Source organism: Hippoglossus stenolepis, chromosome 8 (assembly GCF_022539355.2).
Source record: "Hippoglossus stenolepis isolate QCI-W04-F060 chromosome 8, HSTE1.2, whole genome shotgun sequence".
In the NCBI taxonomy this organism is placed as follows: domain Eukaryota; kingdom Metazoa; phylum Chordata; class Actinopteri; order Pleuronectiformes; family Pleuronectidae; genus Hippoglossus; species Hippoglossus stenolepis.
In genome coordinates, this window is record NC_061490.1 from 5,760,801 (window position 1) to 5,788,667 (window position 27,867).

The 27,867-nt window shown below is 39.3% G+C and overlaps 1 long non-coding RNA gene across 2 annotated transcripts; it reads right to left on the minus strand.

Moving 5' to 3' along the window:
- Positions 1-1,337: 1,337 nt before the first annotated feature.
- Positions 1,338-25,256, minus strand: LOC118114031. 2 transcript variants are annotated; one of them, XR_004697416.1, is made up of 2 exons: positions 25,142-25,256; positions 1,338-1,899 (listed from the first exon to the last, which is right to left on the minus strand). It is a non-coding gene; the product is annotated as an uncharacterized LOC118114031 (long non-coding RNA). The 2 variants fall into 2 exon arrangements; XR_004697415.2 differs by lacking the exon at positions 25,142-25,256 and adding an exon at positions 13,187-13,561.
- Between the last annotated feature and the right edge of the window lie 2,611 nt (positions 25,257-27,867).

Consider the following 27,867-nt stretch of genomic DNA (forward strand, 5'->3'; position numbering starts at 1 on the left):
GGATGACGTCACATCGCATGTGAGATCTTTTGATTATATTCCAAAACATATGTCAGCAGAAAGGAAGTGCAGTGGTTTGGGGACCATGTGCTTGGTGAGGTGTGTCTCTAATATGGCTGAGGATATCTTTTTTCCATGAGCAAGGCACTTAAACTCCATCTTTACTCAGTATATATTCTTCATATCAAACACTAAACACTGTAGTTGTGGGTCAGGTTTCTAGGATAAAATTAAATAATGAAAAACGTATCTCTGAACAGGGAGAATGGTGCACTGCCATAATAATAAAATACTTTTGTTATGATGTGATTTGTAACCAGTTAACTGTCTTTCTATTGGTGAAATAAAGTTGAGCTAACCTAAAAGTATTTCTAGGAATTGAACTGTGTACCTGTTTATATTTCACTTTGGCCTTGACAACACAAACATCTGATAATTAAGATCATATATCAGTGAAAAGGAGCATGTTGCATGTTTTTTTTATATTGCACGTTGAAAACCTTTACCAGTTGGACATGTGTTGGCCCATCACAAATCAAAATGCAGACGTCTTTTAGTTCACTGATTATTACAGCCTTTTCAAAATGTTATTGTGTCTCTGACAGATGTATCAGCAATCAAAGCTGTGTGTTGCTCCTGTCACACAATGCAAAAGCAACAGGAATAAATAATGTAACATGAACTCCTTAAACAAAGACAGCAGAGGATTGACAGGGTTTCAACAGAGGGTGCTGCACTGCAGCTTCAGAGCTGGGTTTATTCAGAACCACACTGTAAACATACACTGTATCATTTTGTGACCACTGGTCCAGGATCAAGAACCAGGGTTAAAAATCGAAATTACCGTTCGTGTAAATTTATCTGTGACTCATTTTGCATCAATCAAACTGTCTTTGCGCTCAGTGTTTCTGTGTCAAGATGTTTCATTGAAAAACACAGTCAGCTTTCGTGTTCAATGCGTGTGGGATTATACAGAAAATCAGATCACATTCATGTAATTCCATTCACATTGTTTTGTTTTGCTATTTTCACACACCGCTATACGACCTCTTTTGTTACATTACAGTTATTCCTGTATGTGAATAGTTAAATTTAGACCTGTCAATCACTTCCCCTGTCATACTGAACTTTTTAATATTTCTACATTGCAGCCCAAAATAACAAACAGGTAATAATAAGTGAAGGAAGAGATGAGACGTTTTCAGCCGTGAATCTAGTTTCTGTGTGTCTCGAATGAAAATAAACAGGAGTAATAAATATAGATAAACTATGAAAATCTGTTCTTCTGTTAGTGTAAGAATGGAGAGGTTTCAAGTCAAAGAGTTGAGGTAAAAAGCTACGGCTCTTACAGTTTATTCAATTTACAATTTTATTTAAAACAAAACAATACAAGTAGCTTAGAATTAGCTGGGAAAAAAAGCCCATTAAAACTTTTTTGTATTAAGTGAAAGCTCTTTTTAACCACAATGAATCTTTATTTCTTTAGATGACTCACCTGAAGACGGATGTTCACTGTACAGAGTAACTACATTTCCATCCCTTCATAGGGAGTCAGGTAATACATTGAGAAAAAATATGTGGGTCACATTCAATCCTCTCTATCCCGGTTTATCAGAGGAGGACTCTCAGCTCGAGGACACGTGAGGTTAAACATCCAATTTGGTTTGATCCTGGAGAGATCCTGCCAAAGATTAATCCATAATGCCTGTGAAATGGCTCTCCATCCAACAAGCTGTGCTGAAATAACACAGATTGTTCTGTGCCCAAACACGCTGCGGCCCTCCAATGGCCCGGTGTTGTGCCACTTCAGGGAGCCCACATAGCTCTTGTTCTTCCAGCTGGAGAGGCCGTTTCATGTTCCACTGTGGCAGCTGGACGAGTTCGCCGGAGGATTGACACCTGCAATTTATTGACAGTAAGACAGCATATTTTATATTAAGCATATAGTGCATTTATAATGGCAATTTTGTATTTATTTATAACTATACATGTAGTTCATAAAAACTTTGTAAAAGGTAAAACTTAATTAATGTAGCACAGTAATTATCAATCCTTAGTAGTAAAGAAAAATGTGTCACATGTTGACTTGCAATGCAGGACACGTTAAGGTTGATGTTATTCAACATCATGTATGCAGCTTGCGGTCAATTCAGCTTTAAAGGAAACAACTAATAGTGAATAAAATATGTTCACTGAGTCCATGAAGCCATCAACCTTCTTTATTTCTTCACATGGTGAAGTGGTCTGACGTTCCAAACATTAAAAGAATTACCGTCCTCTAAAACTGACAAAAAAACAACACCATGCATGTGAAAAGCAGATTAAGGATCTCGATACACACCGGCACACACAACCAAACCTGAGGGGATTGCATACTTTATTACCCACTCGCAGTGCACAAATAAATACACACCTTGACTGAACCAACAATTATCCTGACTTGTGCACTCATCCGGCTTAATGCACGACTGAGGAAACTGCACGTGTGTGTGTGGCTTCTGCTCTCACTAAACACAGGACGAGCCCACGATAACACAAACCTCAGGATAGCACACTAATAACACACACACACTGAAGCAGGAGGGTTTTGGTTTCCCTGAGGGTTTATGTTCACAGGAGGCACAGGTCAGATTCAAGCTCTTTTTTTATTGGCTGAAGCCAACTCGGTGTGTTTCCATATGTGTGTGTGTGTGTAGCTGCATTGACATACGTGAACTACAGTCTTTAATTTATTCTACATGTCTGTGAATGTTTCCTTTAAGACTTCCTATATGGATATACAGCGTATGGTATTTCCTCAGTCATGTGTCTCGCCCTCTCTGTCTAAACACACACACACACACACACACACACACACACACACACACACACACACACACACACACACACGACACAGGCAGACAAAATATGTACATGTATATATATATACAGTCCCCACCATAAATATTGGAAGGGCCAATGCCTTTGTTTTGTTGGACACCAGCGACATTTGGATTAAGATCAAAAGATGAATATGAAACACGAGTTCAGATTTTCAGCTTTTATGTATTTACGTTTGGATGTGTTAGGACACAGCGCCTTTTCTTCAAATCCATGCATTTTTCATGTGAGCAAAAATATTGTAACATGTGACTGACAGGTGATTCTTTTTGCCCAACTACATTCATTGTTTAAGCATTGAATTCTGTGAATACTCTGGATGTATGTGTCTATCTTTCATACTCTTTCAGCGTTTGATTTTACCTCTGAAGACTGCATTTGTTGTTGAAAAGGTAAAAACAACATAAAGAGCAGAGAGCTGTCTATGGGAGAAAAGCAACCCATTTTGAAGCTGAGAAAAGAGGGAGAATCGATCAGAGCCATTTCACAAACATTGGGCAAAACCCATACAACAATTCAGAATGTACTAAAAATCAAAAAGAATACTGGTGTAGGAGACATCGTACAGAGAGTAGTCATCACGACACAGTCACTATGGTTTAGAGAAACACTTGCATCATGGTTGCGGGGTTCATAAGTTTCTGACCTAGTTAGGGACCTGATCGGTCAAGGACAACAACATTATTTGAAGAGGAATTTGAGAGCAGGGACACTGAAGCCAAACCACAAAATGCAATCAGCAGCAACTGGAAGGTCAGAGTGGAATTAGCAAATAAGAGATGAGGTGTAAAAGCTCTGGAACAAAGTTTTTCTGGATTGATGAGATCAAGATTCACCTCAATCAAAGTGACAGAAAGGCCCAAGCGTGGAGAATGAGAGGATCTCCTCATGATCCAGAACAAACAGGTTCTGTGAAGCCTGGAGGGAGTAGTGTCGTGTCTTGGACTTGAATGGTTGCTTCTGGAGCGGACTCACTAATCTTTATTGAAGATAAGACACATGACGTTAAGAGCAGAATGAATTTAGAATATTTTGCCTGCCCGACTTACAACTTACCGCAGTAAAAGGCTGGGAAAGCATCAGAAGTGAAGAATATAATATTGCAAGCAAGGGTTATACAACTAAATAATACATTTAATTTATATATATATATATATATATATGTGTAAAGAGAGAGAGAGAGAGAGAGAGAGTGTGTATGTAGCTATTCCTGAGGTTACCCTAAGAGAGACTGCTAAAGAAATCCCCAAATCCCAGGAGAGCATAATGCCACACACACATACACTGGGCCTAGGTCTGAGGGGTGTGGTTCCTTTCTCTAGCTGTGAAAGAAAGGGGCAGGACTGAACTATAGATAGGGGCAGACAAAACAAATACCCCCTCAAACACAGGAACACACACGCACATTACAACAGCAGCACAGGCCAAAGAAGTGCTATGGACAGGGAACACATAGATGCAATGTTTGTTTTGGACACTTTCGTGTCAAGGGCTTTGACTTATGGCCTTATTGAAAAATGGCTCTCATGCAGCCAGACAAACCAAACATAATTTTTTAAACACACAGTGGGTACAGGACTGCACAGGTCTCAATCTGTGACCAATTTCAAATGTATGTGTATTTCTTTAAGTAATGTATCCCCTATATTTATGAATATGACATTTATCTATTGAGGCCTAGTGTATTTAATATGCAATATAAAATACCCTGAATAATAATCCAACGTTCTTCACTATCACCTTCAATACATGCTATTTAATTTAGTTTGCACCCCTGCATCTTTCAGCAGAGGGTGAATTTTTAGTGTACGGGACATGTAAACATTGCATCATCTAAACCACTGAATGTACAGAGGTGAAATTGCTTCTCTTTTCTTGGACAGCGCAAACATGGCAAGATTATAAAAGACAAAGATACCGTAATGAAAATTCTAGGTGTCATTTTTCAAACACGTCCATTTGTAATCCAGTGTGTGAGGAGAAGGAAACAGAAATCCTAGAAAAAGGTGAGATGACACTGCAGGGAGCAGATATTTGAGTCCGGCTACAGTGGGATTACGAGGATTGACCAGTATAAGCCGATATAGGAAAACAATGTGAAGGAGACACTTGACAATATTGTCAGAGCTAACATGAAAAAAAAAGAAGTGGTGCTGTAATACAATACAGGAGGCCATCTACAAACTGCTGAATAGTGACTGAATAGAAAGGATGCTGCGGTGCTGAACTAATTCTAGACAATAACCTCATTTCTACAGCAGAGACCAGTGGGATTTTAGTGTTGACCACTCCAGACATCAAAAGCTTTCCTCGCTCACAACCGCCTGCATGACATTTCACCTGCCTTCCATGAATCCAGTATTATTACGGCGGTAGCCAAGGCTCGGTCTCTGCATCTATACTGCATTAGTGGTTGCCATGGTAAAAGTCCCCCCATCCCGCATCCATCCTGTGCAGACAGAGAGGCAACACTCATGCTGGTTTCTGCTGGAGCAAATTGAGGGTCTGATAGTCAGACACAGCTGAAACCTAGAGACAGCTATTCACAGTTACACGGTGCAGTGGTGTAATTGTGATCTAACTGTAAAATCACGCTGAGATTTCTTGCACTGTGTCCATCACATGTTTATGGCACAGCACAATATGGCAACTAGCACAACAAGCCTGTGGACAAGGAAGGCCGTGCACTGCAGCTGCGCTTGTTTCCCTCTGAGTTTTACTCCATATTGAAAGAAAATTTCCGATGTCACCCCCCGGACAGACAGACAGACAGAGAGGGAGGGAGGGAGGGAGGCCATGTGCTGGATTACAGTCAACATGACACTGTGAATGTGCGGCGGATGCACCAGAGCGATCCCACTGCTCCCTGATATTTCATTACTTATCACGATGTCATGTTCAAATTACACTCCACATGGAGAGATCCTGCAGCCGAAGGGTTTAAAGCTGCTAAAAGTCATTTATCACATAGATTATCGCTAACAGCTGCTCATTAAAACCAGCCACATCTGGATTTATGTGCCATTTGTGTCACATTCACTGCCTGATCCAATGACCGTCAATATTATTGTCATATAACTGTGAAGTAAGAAATTATTTTTTACAAGGCAAGAGCGAGCAGAAATGTTAGTTTGATGGGAAATAAGAGGGTCATTTCAAATAGTTCTCTACAGTGATTTTTTATTCACAATATAAGAGATGTGGTTTATGTTGGATAAACTAGAAAACATAAATCATACAATGCTAAAATAATGCCGGGCCATATGTTTTAACAGCTGTTTGAGGGTAAACAAATTGACACAAGGCAAACAACAATCATAAACTGTATCACTGAACATTATTATTTAAATAAATGATTATCAGTTCAAGGAAATTTAAATAAGGGAATTGAATGAGGAAATAAATCCCTTTAATATTACAATTACACACAATTTTAAAATAGAAAAAAAATAGATGACCCATAGTTAAAATACATGTTACCATACATGCAGAAAATGAAGCAGGCACAGACAATATGATTTAAGTAGAAAAATGTAATAATCTGAAATTCAGCATGTCAAATTATTGTTTCCAAAGATGGAAGATTGTCATCCTGCGCTAGTCCTTGTCTGAGACAAGGAAAGTGATGCCATTAAATAGATCAATATTGAGCACATATTCCATTGTTACGCGATGATTCAATAATCATGATCTGTTCAGCCCCAACAAATTTGAGCAATAAACCTGATATAAACAGCTGTATCACGTTTCTATCAAATCATCTTTTCGTAGCATAACACAACATCCTGTACGGCTGGCTCCAGTTCACCTTCAGCTTAATCAATTTAGGAAGCCAATTTTCTTCCAAACGTGTCACCATCGAGGAGGACAAGGTTGTCATATCCACCTTATTAGGACTGAATACTCTATCATTAGCAAATCAATTGCACTCTCTTTTCACATTTGGAAGGGGTTGAACCGAGAATGAGTTGAAATGAATTCATGCCCTCCCCCTTCTGTACAAAGCCTGGTTCACGCACACTAAGCTATATGTGAAGCGAGAAAGCCTTTTCTTCTACAAACTATTTGGAATTGTCCTTTAAAGTTCTCCACTCGCCCCAAAGCAGCTTATAGACAACAATGTCAAGTTGGCCCATAGACGACCTCTAGCATGACTGATCCTCCGTATGTCTGACAGACCCCGTGTGTGTGTGTGTGTGTGTGTGTGTGTGTGTGTGTGTGTGTGTGTGTGTGTGTGTGTGTGTGTGTGTGTGTGTGTGTGTGTGTGTGTGTGTGTGTGTGTGTGTGTTCATGACAGGGAAAATGTGTTACACTGATGGAAAGAGTGAAAAAATGAAAAATAGAGAGAGAGATAGAGAGTATTGTTTTTAGTTTAAAAATCTGCAGCACACACACACACACACACACACACACACACACACACACACACACACACACACACACACACACACACACACACACACACACCATCACAATGACACGTTTCTGTTTATGTAGACGGTTGGATATGAATAGCCGCCTACATCATAGGCCTCATCCAAACATAATGAATGGAGGTAATAGATTCAATGGTTAGAGGGAAATTGGCTTTACACACATTCATCTTAATGAGAGATATATATATGTGTATATATATATATATATATCAGATGTGTGATGTGTGTGTGTTAGAAATTATCAAAATTATCGAAATCTTATCATGTAGATATATTGTCAGAAAGGTTAAGTGTATAGATACAGACGTGCTGTAGATATTACAGGTAGTGATGTAGAGAGCTTGATAATCAATCTGAAACATGTGAGTAATTTTTACCTGTAGAGATAAGAAATGTGTAGTGTGATAATAAATATGAAAGAGGAGTCACTTGAAATCATTTAGCATTAGAAGTCTGATCAAAAGCTAAAAAACGATTTACATATACATATTTTTTCCCATCACAATGCCTGTGGCTTCCCTATATTGATGTATAGCTATACATATATATATATTTATACATACATACATACATACATAAATATAGTTTATGTATAAGACTATTTTAGAAATTAATATTAAGAAACTGAAGAAATTAAAATCAAGTTTGAAATGGAACTGCAAGTTAATGTTTCAGGAGATTGTTCAGTGCCTGAGATCCTATGTGATCATGATAAAAAGAACCAAATGAACTTGAGGAGTTCAAACTCTATTTAGAATGAACTCTGAGCTCAAGGTCAAAAATCTCACTTAAAACAAGATCGTATGTCATAGGGTCCACAGCCAAAAGAACAGGTTTTACAGTAAAACAAGTAGTAGTTCAGAAGATTGGCACATCTGATGGAAAAAAACTATACACATAGAAAAAGAAAATGAAAGGCAAACTTTACTTGCACCATTTTTGATTTGACAGGAAAACTGTATCCATCAAATAAGGTGCATTCAACATATCAAGCCAATGAAGGTGCTGCGCTGTACGATAATTTTATTTGCTTCATATGTGAGAAAATTAGTTAAGCTAAATTATAGAACATAATAATAATAATAATAATAATAATAATAATAATGTAATAATTGTTTTTAACCTATTTAATTATGAAAGTATTTGACATATAAAAAGACCCTATAATTAACAATTTTCTTTACAAATGGTAAACAATATATTAACAATCCTAGCTAATTACATTTCAATGTAAAAGCTAAATAAAGCTCTGTTGCTGATGGTTTATTTCACGTTCATTTGTACTTTTTAAATATTGAGGAGACACAACATGTTTTGGTGATGAAACAGATCTGAACATGGTCTGCGGGTGTGAAAATGTTTTAATTATGTTTTTTTTTTATGATTACATTTTTTTAATGGTACTGGAAATAGCAAGTTAATATAGAGCATTCACAATACATTATGATTGATATTAAACTGATGTCAATATATTGTAATAATCACATCTGAATAACCACCTGAAAACATATAATTATGTGATTATTATTGTGATTATTGTCATTATTCTGATCACTGTGTGACTTTGCTTTGAATCTGTATACCAGATGACTAATGTAGGATCTTTAATTATATTATATTACAAATAAAATTGTAAATCACGAATCTAACAAGGCTGAGCAGCACATTACCGGAAATGTCTTTATGAAATAGAAAATAATAGAGCTGCAGTTTAATGGAATGGAGACATTTAAAACAAGACAAAATAACACTTGTATTTCTTTGGACATTTAAAGTTATCTGACAAGAAATTTTTTTTCACAATGATGAAATATGTAATGTTCTGCTTTACAAGAACAATCGCTAATTCGGCATTTTGCATGATATTAGTTTATCAATCTGTTATAAAACCACCATGTGAATATAACAACCTATTACTATGAAATATATCTATATAGAATCCAGTCTCACATGCAACCACAGTGAGGTAGGTGTGAAGTTATAACATGTCTCTAAATATGTGAGATGTCACTGGGCCAACTTCCATGCTTTTATCAAAAAGATTACACAACGATTTTGCACAAACTCCGTCCAGCCATTGTGAGAAAGTCTAAGACAACAAATCAGCATCGTATGAAAATGTGAAGCGACAGAGGCGACACAAGCTTGTAAACAATGGTTATGGTTGCCACTTTGGCTGTCTGTCTCACTGACCGCTCTGTTAATCCACTTAACACACAATAGACAGCAGGCCCACTGATCTAGTGGATCACTACCTCGCACAACACATTCCTAACGATTTATGACTAAAATATATTTTATTTCACTCCACTGTTTTGCTGCTAATATATAAATAAGGACTATAGTGGTAAAAAGTCACTTAATTAATCAGAGTTGATGTTTTCTATATGGAGAAAGCTGGTCTGGGTCATTGGGACTTGGATATGGTCTGAGTAATTTTTCACGGTGTCTTCTCCTTCGCTCTCTTCTCAGCATTACCTTAACAAAAGCCTCTCTCTCTCTCTCTCTCTCTCTCTCTCTCTCTCTCTCTCTCTCTCTCTCTCTCACACACACAAACACACAAATGCAAACACACACACACACACACACACACACACCACACACACACACACACACACACACACACACACACGTACATCTACTCCACTAGTGTGACAGACAGAGAGACAAAATGGCTGAATAGTGATGGAGGGGCTGTGTGTTCCTTTATGTGTCGACTAACCAGCCAGCACTAACATGTGTCAACACTACACTCATTGTCTGGCACACAGAAGGAAAAACTAACACTCTTTTGATAACCGGACAAACGAATGAGGACAAAATAAATAAAACTTCATTTATTGTGAGAGGATCAATAACGAAATACTGCATCAGGACAGTTTCTCTCACAAAGGAAATATGTTTTAAGAGATTACAGCAGCTGGTTTCTGTTCAGGATTTATTATTCTATTTTTTAAAATATTTTCTTGTAAAGCTGTATGTGAGCGACCAGTGGAGATTTTGTAATGGCAGCTCCAGCGTTACAACAAAATGCTGGCTGACGGCAACCTTTTGAAGCTTGCTGCAGCAGCAGTGCCGATATTCTCCACCACATACAGTGTCATCAGTATTCTGCAACGCCCGCCTCTCTCCAGCTCTGCTGTATTTTTATTAATATAATTGACAGCTGACATCATCTTTGAATGCATAAATAATATTCTATAGATCCAGCGCCAAGCAGCCACTGATAATAAACAAAAAAGTGTAGAGATAGATAGATAGATAGATAGATGGATAGATTTCCCTCAATATTAGTAAGAAATTAGTGAAAACATTGGTTTATGATTTAAAGAAGATAAATACAATCCAGTCATTGCTATAATAGAAAACTGTATTTATAAGAGATACTGATTTTGCTTTAAATGTTATTAGATTTTGTGCCATTCTAATTTTTTGAGAGAATGTTAGTGAGTCCTAAGCAAGTGAATCCTTTTCACTCAACCACTGAGGACAGAGAGAGGCATAGTAAAAGAGGTGGAGAGATAATGAACCTGTGTCTGCTACTGCTATAGGCAATCAGGAACTAACCTTGTGAATAATCAAGGCTTGGCAAGCTCGTGAGGGAGAGGGGGTGAGAAAGGAAGAAAAAGAGGGAGAGAGTGACTATAGCACCAGTCTAATCCTATCAGTCCGGTCCATGGTGTGTGTGCATGTGTGTGTGTGTGTGTGTGTGCGTACGTGTGTGTGTGAGGGTTGTTTCTTTAGGACGGCTCCCACAGCGAGCAATGAAAAGCAACCTGGATTCAAAACCTAAATGCATCTGTGTTTGTGTTTATCACACAATGGTGATCCTCTCATTGAGGCCTTCTATACATCTGAATCATTCTGCGGCTCTTTCTGCTTCGCCATGCATTTCTAGGGTTTTACTTTGTGCCTGTGTGTGTGTCATATATCAATGTTTTCCCCTTGAAATGGCTCTTTCACCTTAGGCAGTGCATCACTGACACCTGCACGAAAAATTATGCTGCATCTGTTCAGGTTAAAATCAGCATGTATTAGCCCTTACACTGCTGGTTTTATAGAGTCAGGCATGGGGGGAGTTGTTATTGTCTCTGCATCAGTGCTGTGACTCTGATTGTGTGTTTATTGTGTTGGGTCAAGTAAATGGAGCTTGAAATAAGAGAGCACAGCTGATGACATAGCAACTGTGACAAGTTATATTTTCTGTCATCCAATAAACATGATGAGCAGCTGTCACTGGTGATGAACACCACACTGTACATTGAGCAAAAACAAACAAACAGAAAAGAAAAGAAAAGAAAAGAAAAGAAAAGAAAAGAAAAGAAAAGAAAAGAAAGAAATATTGGAAGCTTCACAAAAAGCAGCATGTGTTGCAGAACCTAGGTATTGATATACATTATATTAAAATGCAGTCCCATTCTTTTTTTAACGTGATGTGTGTGTGTGTGTGTGTGTGTGTGTGTGTGTGTGTGTGTGTGTGTGTGTGTGTGTTTGCCCCCGATATGGTAACTGTTCTCCTTTTCGAAAAGAATGGTACGGAACAATGACCTCTTTCGTGTGTGTGAGTCCACATAAGAGTCGACACAAACATGCTAACACATACCTAATGTGTGTCAAAATTAGTGGGGGATTGCGAGCTTCTGTCCACCTGTCCACATGCAGCATCAGCTGTTGTTTGTTCAGACACACACACATACACACACACTCACACACACATACACACACTGTCTCAACTACTAAGCTTACATAACTAAAGTGCAGAACTAGTAATTGTAGTCAAAGCATTGTTGGACATCCACACACACATTAACACCGTCCCAACTCACGTACAAATAATCAGACATACACGCGTTGACGGAGAAAAAGAACAAATCGAAAACAGCGAACAGCAAAGTGAAATAATCGTGTGACAGAAATCAATGTGACAACAATGCTGTACAGAAACAAAAATTACTAAGCCGAGTCCTCTGTCTCCTGAAGCCGTCCAATAAAAGCATATTTCTCGCCCTCCATCTTACAGCTGGCTGGCCGACAGGCAGACAAAGAGACACTACTGCAGTGTGAAAATACACTGACGTAGCTGGCTTCTCTGTGGCTGAGATTTACTCTGTGTGTGTATGTGGAACGAAGTAAATATGCATGCCATATAGGGTGTGTCTATGTGCACAGATGTTTCATGTGATTTCATGTTGCACCAAGTTTGTCTTATTGTCGTAATAATCCTATGTTTGTCTTTTTGGTGTGTTTTGTTGACATGCTCTCTCTGATTCTCACCATCTCAGCTCTTTCCTTCCCCCTTTCTCGGTCACCCATCCCCCTCTCTTCTCCTCTCCTCTCCTCTCTTCTCCTCTCCTCTCCTCTCTTCCTCTCCTCTCCTCTCCTCTCTTTTCCTCTCCTCCTCTCCTCTCCTCTCCTCTCCTCTCCTCTCCTCTCCACAAAACAGATAGTATATATATAATTGCAGCTCTACAATTTTAATGACAGTCTTCTCAGTAACTGCCTGGATAGACGCAGCAAGGAAAGTAAAAACAGTGGCTTCTTTGTGGGGAAGCTACACATGTTCACCCAGAATACATTTAGACATGCACAAAAAACCTTTCTTCGTCCTACCAGTAATAAAAATGCTTCTAATTAAAAATATGTTCGTACCATTACAATATGAGGATTCTGAGACATAGTAAGAGATGCCAAGCTTTTACTCCAGGACTACCAATGCTAACAAGCTGATACATGTCCATCCAATAGCACATTCCTAATTATTCAAAAGTATTTGAAGTAATACACAAGCTACCCAATTATAGACTCCTCAGAGAAGAACACACAGCACAAGTCACAGAGGTGCTTAAAAGTTGCATGTTGCAGATGCTCACCTGTCTGAGAGAGTTGCTGTCCACGTGATGGGGGCCTGCCGCTCTTTTCTTCTACTTTAAGCTGACTAAATGCAAAGAATGGGCCGTCAGCTAACTCTAAAAAGCAAGTTAACTAAGGGTGGGGAAAAAGGAACCAAAATGCACCGTTGCACCCGTCTTTGGTGTAAGATTCAATTAAAAAGTATTAGAAAGAAGAGAGAGAGAGAAGAGGTGATGAGGACAGGACAAAATCTAAGAAAGACAGAAAGGGGAGACATGCTCGCACTTCACTGATCCAACTTTCAACTTTGTGAACAGCTAGGAGCAACAGATGCAGTGGTGGTGTATTGTGGAGGGTATTAGGATGAGGGACACCCCAAAATCTCCCCCACTGCGTGTACGCGTTTGTTTGTGTGTGTGTGAGTGTGACAGCGGGGAGCAGCTCAGTGCAGGACGCGGCACGCAGCGAGGGGCCATTAGACATGGTGGGGTGACCCACATAAAAGACACTCATACACACACACAAGCATGAACCTTTCCCTTTAGCGGCCAATGTGCCATGATAACCATAAAGCCAGGATTCTTTAGCATGGCCATTGTCACATGGTTCTCACAGTGTAGGATTTGGTGGCAACTGCTGGTTCACTGAGTCTCGGCATATTCAGTGGCAATCAAACAAACCCTTTTCACTGATGAAACACATTCTTCCTGCTCAATTTTCTAAGTGGAAGTTTTTTTTCACAGTGTACGTGTTCTGCTGCACTTTGGCTTGTGGTGCTGCTCTGTGCATTAAGTCTCAACACTGTGAAGGGCAGATTTCTGTCAGCACTGACTCATTAGTGCTGATAGGATGGGAAAGGGAGTTTGTGGTGGGATATGCACTTTATTCTAACACACGCACCTGACAAGGCCACTCCAACACTTGACTGTAGGTGTGATTGTAAGTCTGAATGGTTGTTTGTCTGGTGACCTCTCCAGGCTCCAGGTTCCCCCTGCGACCCTCAAAGGATAAGTGGTATAGATAAAGGATGGATGGACATTTTCTGCTGCAGATAAATTTGATGTAGTGAAATAGATTCATAAATATTGTAAATGTGTTCCTGTTATTGTTCCCCCACTTGTACATGTACTTAATAAAAATATTAAATAAATAATTTTTCCTTTTCACTGCATGTGCAGCAGCAGATCTGTTCGTGCATAGGAGGCCATTTCTATAATTTAACAAGATTTTATGGCAAGCAATCTATACGATCTATATTCAATGATGTTTACTCACGAAGATATCTCCCATCCTGTTATCTTTCTGTGTGTCACAGCACATGCTCAGTTAGCCCAATTTCCTGCTAAATAATTACAGCTATGCATCCTGACTTCAAATGTATAAATCCATAACATTACATTGAGGGAACTACGTATACATAGCAAAGTTGTGAAAATCAACCAAATCTCTTCTTCCAGCTCCATGCTGGGTCCTGCTACAACAACCCTGCTGGAAGTAAATCTTCCAGAAGACAGTTATCAAATGCAATCAATATGCAGTATATTGCAGTTATTCAGAATAATGTTACTTTCTGTCTGCCTTAGACTGTTATAAGACTATACTAACTATGACAGTGTTTTTACTTAAAGGTTTTTAAATATTTGTATAACTTTTAAATAACATTTAGCACAAAACTGGAACCTCAGTTGGAACTCTGAGGGCTTTAACTGGGAAAACATTGTGATTTAGATGATTTCTGATTATTTAAGTATTAAAAATTGGACGTGAATGTGAACAACTGTGGTTGCTCAGAGCATGCCTGAGGTGTCAGTGTGGTGTAAATGAGTCTGCATCCCATCATCAACAATGGACAATGATAATTAACTTTTTAGGCTGTGGGGAACAAATCAGAATCTTTGTTCCATATGCAAACATATGAAACTGTGATCTGTTCATTTGTTTACCTGTGCTAACATGCATCTGTGCTTATACTGCATATATACAATATGGTGACATACTTTCAGTACGACAGGCCTAATGATTAATTTGAATAAGTTGGGGCAGCGTCAGGTTCTCCACCAACTCCAACACAATGTTTGTGTTCTATAATAAATCTTGAGCCATGTCTTTTTTCTCTCAGATAATTATCATTTGCCTGCTCAGCTCCACTTCCTCACAGCAGACAGATTGTTGAGTTGGTGAGTTGGCCTGCAGTTCTGAAACTCTCCTTCTTTCATTATCCTTATCTCTCTCCTGCCCCCACAACACGCACGGACGCACAAACGCACACACACCCTCTGGCAATGTGTGTGTGTGTGTGTGTGTATATGTGCACATGCACAGCAGGGAGTTGCCAATTACAGCAGTGATTAAAACCCAGTAGTGTGGAAAGAGAGAGTGAGCGAGGAAGAAAGAAAAAGGATATGGACAGAACGACAAGCAGATAGATAGAGATACAATGAACAAGGACACAACAGAGTGCCCCCATATGCTACACAGTAGTAGTAGAGGTGATATTTGTCAAAAGGTCTAGAAATGGGTGTAATGGGTCATTAACTGTGTGAAGCCCAAGAGAAAACTCAGTAAACACTATTGTGTATTTGTGTAACCAGCATCACTATTGTAAGTGGGATAAAACCAGATAACCATAGGCAAAGTGCATTCCCTCAAAAAGAAAGAAAAAAGGGAAAGCGTCCATTGAAGGCCACATTGACTTACAGTAACAAGCCACCAGCCGGTCCTGCCATCTGCTGAATAAGTTATGCCACGACATTAAACATTTTGTATTTTCATATGTGAAGCCGTAGAGTTATAGAAAAACATACATGACACGAGATGAATATGAATATAGAGCCTGTCCTCTCCTCCCATCCTGGCGTAGTTCACAGAATAAGTAAATGGGTGAGAGCTCAGCCTGGAAAATTAGGTAAAACATATTTTAATCTTTAACCTCCTCTCCTATTTACCTCAACATCGAACCAAACTATCTACCTTTTAGTTCTTTACCCTCATATACATATGGAGAAGAATAGAATAGGGCACAGGACTGGAGACAGAAGCAGAGGAGGGATGTGTGGAGGACAGGAGTGGTACTATGCGCATATATCGGTAATGCTTAGATTAAACTTTTTAGTTATTATAGTTGTTAAGAACATTTTAATTCAATCAAACTACTTGAGTGTATCTTACAATCTTGTACATATGTGACAGCTTATCTGGTCTAAGTTCTGGTTTCCTTTGCATTCACTGTAATAAGTGTTGATGCATAATTCTGGATATCTCAAATATGAAGCCTTATTCATTATCAATAGTAATGGTCACGGTCTTTCTCATTGGCGACACAGGTTAGAAGATATAATTTCTTTCCTCAGTCTTTCAGGAGCCAGATTTGTGTTTATGTGTAATAATAGAACCGTAAATGCATCTACTCCTCTAATTGATTGATGTAAGGCGACCACAACCTATCCCAATCTTTAAATGATGAAGTCACCATGGCGTCACACTTTAAAGAGGCTGGTGGCTGAAACACTGAAAATGGAACCAATCAATCAGCAGTTGGCTCTGTGCAGGGTCGGACAGATGTAACCGCCACATTTCCTCGACTACCGTGTCATATTTATCACAAACACAGGCTCCCGACTGATGAGAGGAACCATTTAAGTCACCGTCCTGTTGCACTTGCATGCGAAGAGACTTGTGCTTAGAAATTACCTGCATATTGACATGGGCTACAGAAACCAAACTAAGGCCCCTTTTTTAAAAAAACGTGTACACCAATTAACACCTGACTTTATACTGCAATGGGAATGGATTCTATCTGCATTCACTCCCAAGTCAAATGACTGCAGAAGGCACAGGTTTTATCAGCAGTTATGGAAATATGGCGCTCGGGTGAACGATTTGACAAAACAGTAAGGTGAGCGAGCGCCTCAGTTTCTGGTGCGTTTATGATGTTGAGCATTGGGGGAAAAAAAGTAAAATCACTATTTTTTTTGGCGGGTTTAAAAACCTGCATATATCCGCTAATTGTGAGAGAAGACGTTTTTTTTAAGTGAGAACAACTGCTACTTTTTTAATCGTCCTTTGTTTATGATTATATGAACTCTGCCAAATGAATAACACATGAAATACGGACACATATCTCAGATTATGGTTGGTTCAATCTGGTGATGTTAACTCTTAAGATACCAGCGTCAAAAATTATTAAAAGCGGCCTCTCCTTCTGCCAACGGGAACCTAGTTATCCTGTAAGTGAATTAAAGAAAATCAAAACTGGCGGTTTTCCTCAAGACTAAGTCAACAAATATCTTTCAAAGCTAAGTGTGCAGTGTTCATTCAAAGTCTTGTTCAGTGACCCTTCAAAAGATCACGTGGACACACCAGCAGCTCAAACGGCCATTGTTGGGGTGGATTGTGTGAAGGAGAAGTTGGTCTTTGTCAGCGCTTGCTTGTCAAACACATCCTCCACCGTTTGTCTTGAGGACAGAGTGGAGGACAGAACACGGTTGGTAAACACACTTTCAATACAAATTTGATATTTCGCTGCTCAAAGCTGAATTAAAATTCCTTGATTTATTTTATTCATCATATCGAAAGCCAGGCAGCCTCTTTCTAATGAAGCCAGTGGACAGTTTGATGTGTGTGTGTGTAGTATGTGTGTGTAGTGTATGTGCAGAGTGGCAGGTGAGTGAGCTATCTGCAGCGCTCACACACTCACCCCCTGCTGTGTTTAATCAATACCATTTTGAATTCCAGCCCTTACACACACATATACACACACACGCACACACACACACACACACACACACACACACACACACACACACACACACACACACACACACACACACTTTGCAATATCTTTCTGTAAGACACCAAGGGAATACTAAGTATGAGTAACTTCACACTCCTCAGTGGTAAATTGTACACACACACAGACAGACAGACACACACACACATAAAAGTAAATGTGTGTATTTATTTGTGTGCCTTTTCTTGTGGATATGGGATAGGTGTGTGTCCATAACAACTAGTTAATTCTCGTCCATCTTGTCCCCAGGGAGAGCGGAATATCGAGACTGAATGAGGTGTGTGGTGTGTGTGTGTGTGTGTGTGTGTGTGTGTGTAAAAGCTTCTTGAGAAGATTCAGAGCAGCAACTGGATCGATTCGACCTCACTGAGGATGGAGAGAAAGGGGGGTTAAACAAGACAATAGGAGAGGAAGAATAACAACCCTCATTCATCATATTAATAATGATACACTTACTGTTTTCATTTTTAGTATTATTATTATCATTATTAATATAAATGAATTGTAAATGTTATTTAATTACTGGAACTTAAAAAGCTACAATCCTACTCTTGATGTCTTAGTGTGAATGGTTGAAGGTTAAATGCTCGGGTCAGAGGCATCGCCACAGTGGTTCAAGGAGGACGGAGCCCCCCCCCACATCTGCTCAGCCAGTGCTGGGACCGAAATATCATGAAACCCCAATGCCCAACAAACAATTCAAATTTGAAAGACTCTTGATTGATCATATATAAAAGGTAATGTTTTGAAATGGATAGAAATAATGGAATATGCTGCTCTCACTGAGTGTATATAAATCTAAATGCTCGTAGGAGTCAAGATGTAAAGATAAAGTTCAATGAACAGTTTTAGTTGTTTATTTGAAAATGTCTGCATTTTTGTCCAGTGTCAGATGAAACACTGCACTCCAAACGTGAAGCTAAGCATTGCCATTGTTTTCACTCTGCTTCTACCTCTGTTTTACATTTGATCTTTTTCCGGAAGTGTTGTTTTTGATCAACTGGTTTTTTGAGACTGCAACATCTCCATTTCACTGCTGTCAGTTGACACCCCAGTTACATGTTAACTATAGTATATGTATATGTTTATATATTCGATTTCCTGACAGTGTGTTTTTAATGTTAAGGATGTTTTCTATATTAGATCTATATATATTTTGGTCTTTTAAAACAGCGAAACATTTCCGAGCTCTTATTTGCCCAAAATAAGATTATGTGACGTTATCTTTGTGATACAATCTTAGGGGAGTAGGTTTCAGTCAATTAATATACACTAAAAATCCTGGGGATCACAGGGCAGAGGTGTTTCAGCTCTGTGAGTTAAAATATGACTCACAAGCTATTTATGAGCTGTTTCCTCATCCTGCCGCCTGTCTCCACTGTGTGAAAATAACTAGTTAGAAAAATCTGAAAATGGGCCGCATCAAGACGAGGGGATAATTAAGGCAAACATGCATCCACCCCCGCCCCCAGCCCCCCTTTGCAGGGCGTTTTCTGTCCCTCCTGACACCTTGATTTCCCCACACACACACACACACACACACACACACACACACACACACACACACACACACACACACACACACACACACACACACACACACACACACACACCTCCACCACCAACCAGCTCCCTGCTGTGAGAGCAAACACTCATAGCACATGATCATCATGACGATATGGAAATATGAATTATGCATAAAGGCAGCCTCGCCTCGGCTGTGGGTACAAAGCCGTGTGGGTGATACTCTCCTTTCAAATGATATGGGAAATATCCCCTTAGTATTAATAATATAATAATCTATTCTACCACATTCTTCTCCGCCGTATTACTCCCTCATTGAGCCGTGCTTTGTTAGGTGTTCCACACACTGAACACGGAACTCTTAACACGTCGAAGAAAACATTTTGTGAGTTGTTTGCTTATAATATTGAAATTAGCATAAATGATTAAACGTTGTATTCACATTTCAAGCTTCATCACAGAAACACCGGTATTGGCCTTTAATAAAGTGTTGGAGCTGTGTGGGGGGGGGGATGTAGTAATGTTTTGCTGACTTTGCTTCTCTAAATGTTCCTGTGTCATTTCAAGGTCACAGTGCAATTAAACATGCCCACAAAGAACATACATACAGTATTAGTCCTGCAGAAAGATAATACAATGCCATGTGTTGTCTATCGTATTATTATAGGCAACCATTTCATCAGCTCAGTATTCAAGGGATCCTGACAGTGTGTAACCGCTCTCTGCGTCTAAACTTGGGTAAGAGCCCTCTGTCTAACACACTGGCTATTATTAGATATTTGTCTAAAACAAATTTGACGTTGAGATTATTAAAGTAGCAACAGATCCAGTGTTGACAGGCAGACAAAAAAAGTGCCTGGCTGTATTTTCTCAGAAAAGAGCAGTTCCTGGAAGGAACAAATAAAACAGGAGAGGTCCACAGTGGCTCGGAAACAAGGGGAAACAAGAGCTGGCTGAACGGTTACATTATGGCTCCCTGCTATTTCTATAGGTGTTAGGTGAGCCAATGGTCTGTGAGACATAACATTATAAAGACATGGCTGAAAATGGCTGGAACATAAAAAATGAATAAACAAACGCTGTTCCATTTTATCTGGCAGCATCCAGCCATACGAAAATGCTTTGGATATAAATCACATTACATTTTGGCTCATTTTAACATTTTTATCCCTGCAGGCAAAAAGAAATGACCATATTACACCGGGTTCATCTTTGTTAATCAAACAAAAGAATAGATTAAATAATGTGTGCTTTCTGCTGTGCTACAATTCCCCCCCCATCAAGCATAATCAAATGCTATTAATTATTATTCACATTGCTTTCTAAATTATCTTGTTATTAGGGTCAACATAAATTCTTGCAATCATAGAAATATTTGTATGTAGCTTGGCATATTTATTATGATTATTATTATATTATTATAATGTATATAATAATAATACAAATAATAATATATCCCCTCAATTGTCAGACTAACTTTGAAAAAAGCTTTTTAGTTCACAAAGTAATAAAAAGAAAGCAATGTTGAGAAATGCATATCACATTTAAAACAGTATATAATACAGTACTCAATATATCAACCCATCCGTTCCATTCATTATTACATTGTTTTATTGAATTAACCACTGCTTCTTGTTTGTTTTCCACTGTGAAATGTCATCTTGTTATAACACATTAATGTCAACATTAATCATAATGCACTTTTACAGTAAAATATTTGAAACTGTCACCTAATGCAAACATTATATTGTAAAGGCCTAGTTTTGTATGCAGTACCTTTAAATTAATTTGGCATTTCCAGTACGTTTTTCAATGTGTGTGTCTGTGTATAAATATGTGGCATTAGCACTTATTTCATGTTACTGGGCCTTAATGCATCGCACTAACAGTATAAGCCTGTCTAATTATCTCCTCAGTGTGGCAGAGTGTATACACACTAAACAGAGATGACAGATGTGTGTGCAGGTGTGGACGCGCTCGTGTGTACGTGTCAGTTAGGTGGGTGCAATGGTGCTGACGCTCCCATAACTGCGTGCTGACACCTCCTCAGTATGTAAGAACCATCTCCTGCACTGCATTATTTAAAGGTTGAGAGGGAGACAGACGGGGGGAGGGAGAGAGGACGAGGAGAGATAAAGGGAGGGAGGAAGATTCAGGTATCCTTCGCAACTGTCTCTACAAGGTGTCTGAGTTATAAACCAGCGCCAAACTTAACTAATTACTCCACTCGCCCCCTCTCTTCCTTCTTGTCTATTTCACCTCCGGTTCCCAATGCGATTTCTCTCCCTCACTTCTCTCCCCCTCCACTGTTTCGTATTCTCGTCTACATCACCTTCTGCTCTCCCCCCCCTCACACCCTCCCTGCCTCCCTCTCTCCTGCTACAGCTAACAACTGAAATATGATTAGCACATTGGAGGGCTGAAAACCATCGTTTTTTCTTGATGGAGAAGTCAGGCACACACACTAACACACACACATACAGTGCAATGCCGAGAAAGAAAGAAATGGCGGGAGAGAGGAAAGGTAAGGCCAAGACACATGGTGTGACGGATAATAATACCAGGGTACCGCATCGGCCCACCATAGGTTTCTGTGTGGCGTTTGATTTAACCTCCATGTTTGCCCAGGTTTCCTCCCGCAGCCCAAACACACACACAAGCCAGAGGGATCGGAGAGCGTAAATTGCCCCCGAGTGTGACTGTTTGTCTATCTGCATCCTCCATATGATGCTCTGGTGACATGCTTAGGGGGAGTTTCCCTGTCCTCTGCTCAAGGCATGCTGGGAAGGGCTCTAATCCCTGCCCCCTCCCTTTCCACCGAACAGTAGAGTAACTCAGTAAAGACCGAACGAGTCAATAATCATGATGTTGTATCATTGCACGAAGTTAAAAAACACACTATCAGAGCAACTAACGTTAGTATTTTCTAATTTCTCCTCTACCGTAAATACTGCAATCTTATTTCATCGTTATGTTTTCATGGCTCCTCCTAAAATACTGTGGATGTTGTCGCGGCCGTCATTCATTGGTTATCATTCAGGCAACGCGCACTCCCACAACAACTCTCCTCACATAACCCCTGTCCATATTTAAACCTGAAGAAGGGAAACACATTGTGAACAGCGCCACTATTTCGGTCTTAACGTGTTTTAACAAAGTTACACACTGAAGTAAAATAATCAAGGAAACAACAAACAACAAATCAAATAAAGAAAAAACTAAACTTTTGCCGATTATTGCAATAGTGATGCCAACAACAATTCTAGGAAAGGTTTGCCATCAACGGTAAATTACAGTCTAATTAGAGAACAGCTCAGGATACTGCAGAATCTCACTGACACGGAAAATATACTAGATATTAAAAGTATGAAAATTATTGGCAATGATAATATCATTGACTGATGACGCAACCACGTGTCATAACATCAAATACTCTAATCGTAAATGTGACTTTCAAAGTTTCTGTTTTTAGTTATTTCTTTAAAGAACGTTGAGTATTTCCACAAGAAAGACAAACAAAGACTAGCAGGGAGAAAAGCAGAGACTGTGAGGGAGTGAGGGAATGAATAAGGGATCGCAGGAAAAGACAAGAGAGGAGGGAGGGAGAGCGGAGTGGCTTCAGGCCGATGTGAAAGCCAGCAGGTCACAGAGGTTCCCTTTAAATTTAGAACAAACCACGGCCACTGAATGTCTCCTCCAAAAGGCTCAATGACTGATTATAATGGCTGCCTGTTTCGATCTCATCCCGTCAGCCTCTCGCCGCTGCTTTCTGAAGAGGGCTGTGACTGCTGGGCTAACGTGTGGGCAGCCCTACAATTTACAATTACAATTAAGGCATTTAGCTGACGCCCTTATCCAAAGTGACTAACAATAAGAGCAGCAGCAGAAAAGGCTGCATGTGTCTGGTAAAAAAAAATGGAAGACTTAGGAAACAGGTGCAGAGCCAAACAAGTGAAAGGAAGAACATAGAGGAGAGTGAGACCACAGTACAACACACAAGTATGAATCAACATAGCCGGTGAATAGGAGAACCAAGGTTATACTGTGTTTACACTGTGGGTGATAACAGAGCGACTTTATTTTAATTCCAAATGACCATACCTTAAAACACCTCAGCAAGGCTATAGGCCAGACAAAACAGTTTGTACTGTATTTGTGTTAACGTTATGAAACGTGTGTCTGTAACTTATATGTTTAAAAAAATGCAAAAACTATACAGGAGGACAATTATTAGAAATGTTTGCTGACCAGTGCTAAGCTCCTCACACCTGGTTTACAGTGGGTCATTTTCCTTTGGTTTTTATGCATTAGATTTAATGTATTGACATATAAAATATCACAGGTTAATGTCTTATAACAACAGAATAATAAGGTGACGTGTGCACAACAGGCCAACAGAGCACCGAGCTCAAGCTAGCACTCGAAGTTTCTTCAAGGTCAAGCTGCATTATCACTGATCACGCGCAGGAATCAGCATTCATCAACATTCATCAACATTCATCAACATTCATCCACATTCATCCACATTCATCAACATATCACTCAGAGTCTGACCTCCATCTTCAAACGTCAGGGACGAAGAAGCTGCTGGGTGACAGAGTTGTTTCCTTCACTCATTATTCTTCACTGCACAACAAACTTAAAGGCCTTAAACGCTATCACACGTAATGTTACTTCTGCTAGTGTGCTATCAAAAACAGTCAGTAAGTAGTGCACACACATACACACACACAGAAAAATGCCAGCTAACTTTTAAATCTACTCACAAACCAAAAAAATCCCTTTCATGTGCTTGTTTAATATGAACACGTCATAATCAACATGTCTGACTATTTTAAAAAACCCTGCCAAATAACATAAATTTGTATAAAAACTTGGACAAAATGCTATTGCATCAAAAAAATATTCCGATTTATAACTGCCAATGATTTACAAGGCAAAATGTGTTCAGCAAACATTGAGGGAAGATCCACACAGATCTTCTATTTCTTCTTCTCTGCACAAACAGTTTTTGTTTACCTGTTTGTCCGTCACCTGTTAAAAATACTGTGATTGGTCAGAGTCAGGTCTCCTCCCTTTTTCATGGTATTTAGTGCAGAAACCTGTTGTTTCGTTTGGGTCCAAGTTTCCATTTAAGACTTGAGACAAGAAGCAAAGAAAGAAACACTCTAGAGTAAAATGTTATTTATCTTTTCAGTTATCCAGTGTCAAAAATTTAAACTCAACTATCATCATAGTTCTATATATGTAATAATTAAGTAGTAAGAATTAAACCATTATAATATCCCTGTAAGAAAAGGTCTCATAAGCATTGTGATTACTTAGAGACTCATTTTAAAATTTCATGTTGATTATTCAACCCTCAACTTAAATTATTTTCAAATTGAGAACCATTACCAAAAGAAGATTAACAAAAGATAACCTCAAATATATTTGTTATTAAATTAAATTTCAATTTTTTTAAATTTGTTACTAACATGAAATAATATAATAATAATAACATAACAGTAAAATTACATCAACAATTTTTTAGATTAATGTCTTTCGTCTCAAACAGATCATGTAAATAATCACGAGATACATTTGTAGTATTTCTAAGAAAAGGGCAGCATTGGAAACATGAGCACAGAGCAGAATAAAACCAAACAGAGCAGGTACTCACTCAGACAGAAGTAGGAATAGCCCCCAAAAAACACATCACTAACATGCTGAAGTCTGCCTACGATCCTGTCAGGGTGCAAGCGAGCTGCCTTGGCCCTGGCTGGGCGTTATTTGTGAGCCAAATCCTTAAAGAACAAGAAGCTTTCTCTGTGCCTAAACCTGCCGTCAGACAGGGGGCTTTGAAGGCCCCCAACCGAGCTCGGCACTGAGCTTTGAAGCCAACTGAAAACTCTGCTTTATGAGACTAAATGAAAGCGAAGAAAAGGGGGAAAGTTATAAAAAGCAGAGAAACACATCAGCACTGTTTCTATTTTTCTCTGCTGGTTCATGGTTTGTTGTGGTTTGACGATTAACTGGAGGATGTGTTTGTCACTTAATATAAATATATATAAATTTATATGAGGTCTGCGGTACCATGTATCAGTAAGTACTGTGACACTGCAGTTTGTTGGTCTGTCTTTTCAGCGTAAGACACAGCTGACTGTTTTATGTCCCAGGTATTAGTTAAAAGTATTGATAAATGATCTTAATTTGAAAAAGTGTATTCAAAAATGAGAACCAAATTATAGTGTATTGACAAATTGTTTATCGTTAAATTTAGTAATTTGTTCATGTTTAACAGACAAATTCTCTGTTGTTTTATAAGATACTTTGTGTTTTATTTTACAACATTAGCAAAGAAAAACATTTTCGAGTGGTTTTGTAAGGGTGAAAATGTCTGCAGTACGAAATGTTTATTTTCTTACACTCCAACAACCATGATATACATAGTTTTTATAATCTTAAAGGCAGATATTACAGAACAGGAAACACAGAAAATGCTGTTGTGTGTTATGTTGGTGTGAATGTTCATGGCCTTGGACAGGTTTCCTCTTTACAATATTTTCCTGTAAAATGTTATTGCTTTAATATGAGGTGAATAATTCAACTTTAGAGAAACTGTTACTGCTGTCTTTGGCTCAACCAGTAGAATTCATGTTATAATAACACCTCCTTATTCCTGGACTGTCAAGGCCACACCTTTTGCTGTGGGGCCTCTATCATTTGTTGTAAAAAAAAAATCATGTTATAAAATAATTCCCTTAGAATAAATACTTGTCATTTATTCGTCATCTATTTATTTCCACATATATCTTTATTATGGTGGCATAAAAATGATGCAGTATTTTGTGTTGTCGGTGTCTTTTCATAATAATCACTTATTAGAAGTAATGCATATCTTAATAGGCTACAGAGAATGTAAGGATTTCTGTTTCTCATATAATGTAATTGTCTTTTCTTAAAAAATACATTTTTTAACGAGAATTTTTGCAGCATGTTTGCACCACATATTATCACATTTATCACCATTACACTTGAAGTCAGATTGTCCCGGTTGAAAAGCTGCTGCCTCACATGGTATATTGAATAGTTTCATGGTGATAAAGAAGGGTCTGTGTGGCAGGGTGAGTAAACACTGGCTTGTGAGGGGAAAATCTCACTTCTCTTCTTCTGCTCCGTCACCTTGATATCTGAACTTCTGCTCCGCAAAACAACTCTGGAGCCAAGAAGCGTCCATGAAACATCATTACCACGGTGCTTCTTAAGTTCCTGTTGCCTTATTAATCATCAGAAAAGCAAACAACACCTATCTAAGCTGAAGCCTGTGCATTTTTCGAGGTGTTGCCGCTGACTTTTTTTTAGACGCACATCTGCGATCAGATCACAAGCTCTGGACTCTCAGAGAACCATTTATCACTTTCTCTGCCCCTCTTTCCACCGCTCTCTCTTTTCTTTCAATACGTCCTTTAGAAGCACACAAACCATCTCCAGCAGACAAAACAGTGGACAAGCCTCTGTGATGTTCTGACTCATTCTGCTCCTCTCCTCTCCAAAGCCTCAGGGCCGACGCATTGGGACCCAAAACCAACAGGCACATAATGGGGCCTTGTTGGGGCCGCCTTAATGTCTCTAATGTTATGTAAATGAGGAGGGAAGAGGGCAGGGAAGGAGAGGAGCGGAGGAGGAGGCAGTGGGAGTGTTTGTGTGTCCGAGGAGGCTGCTAAGCTCCCATTACCAGGGGATTAGGCAAATGCTGCCGTTGTATCGATGCTGGTTCGACAGCGAACCGCCAACCCTAATCCCCTCCTCTCTTCTCCTTCCGACAACGCCTCATCAACGCCTCCTCTCCTCCTCTCTGTACACCCCCCACCCCACCACCAATCGTTTGTTAAAAATCTCTGAACTTTCTGGATTCAACTTTTCAACTCTTGTTTCTCACTCATGCATATACGCTCGAGCTGACACAAACTAAAAAAAAATAACACAAATACCAGTAGAATTACTTGGTTCACAGCCAGTGTAAATTTGTCTGCTCATTGATTTCTCTGACATGTGATGCTTGTCTGTGGGTGTGTGTGTGTATGTGTTTGTGAATGTGTGAGAAGTGATCAATATTGAAAGCCAGAGAGTGCCTTTCTGGTTTGTCTGTGATGTGTTCGCCTGGAGCCTCAGATTGCAGCTATGACCTACTGGCTTGTGAACGCATCATCTCTTCAGTTCACCGCTCCTCTGACTCTGGGCAGGAGGACGAGTGCTGGTCTCTGGTTGCTGCTCACCGGTCCCTGGGCGCCCTGGTGGCTCCTTTAAAGGGATTCTGGAGACATCTCTGTGCTTCATCCTCCTGCAGAGAGACGAGAGAGCGAGATAGAAAGAGAGCACATTGTTCACAGTGCTCTAGTTGTAGCC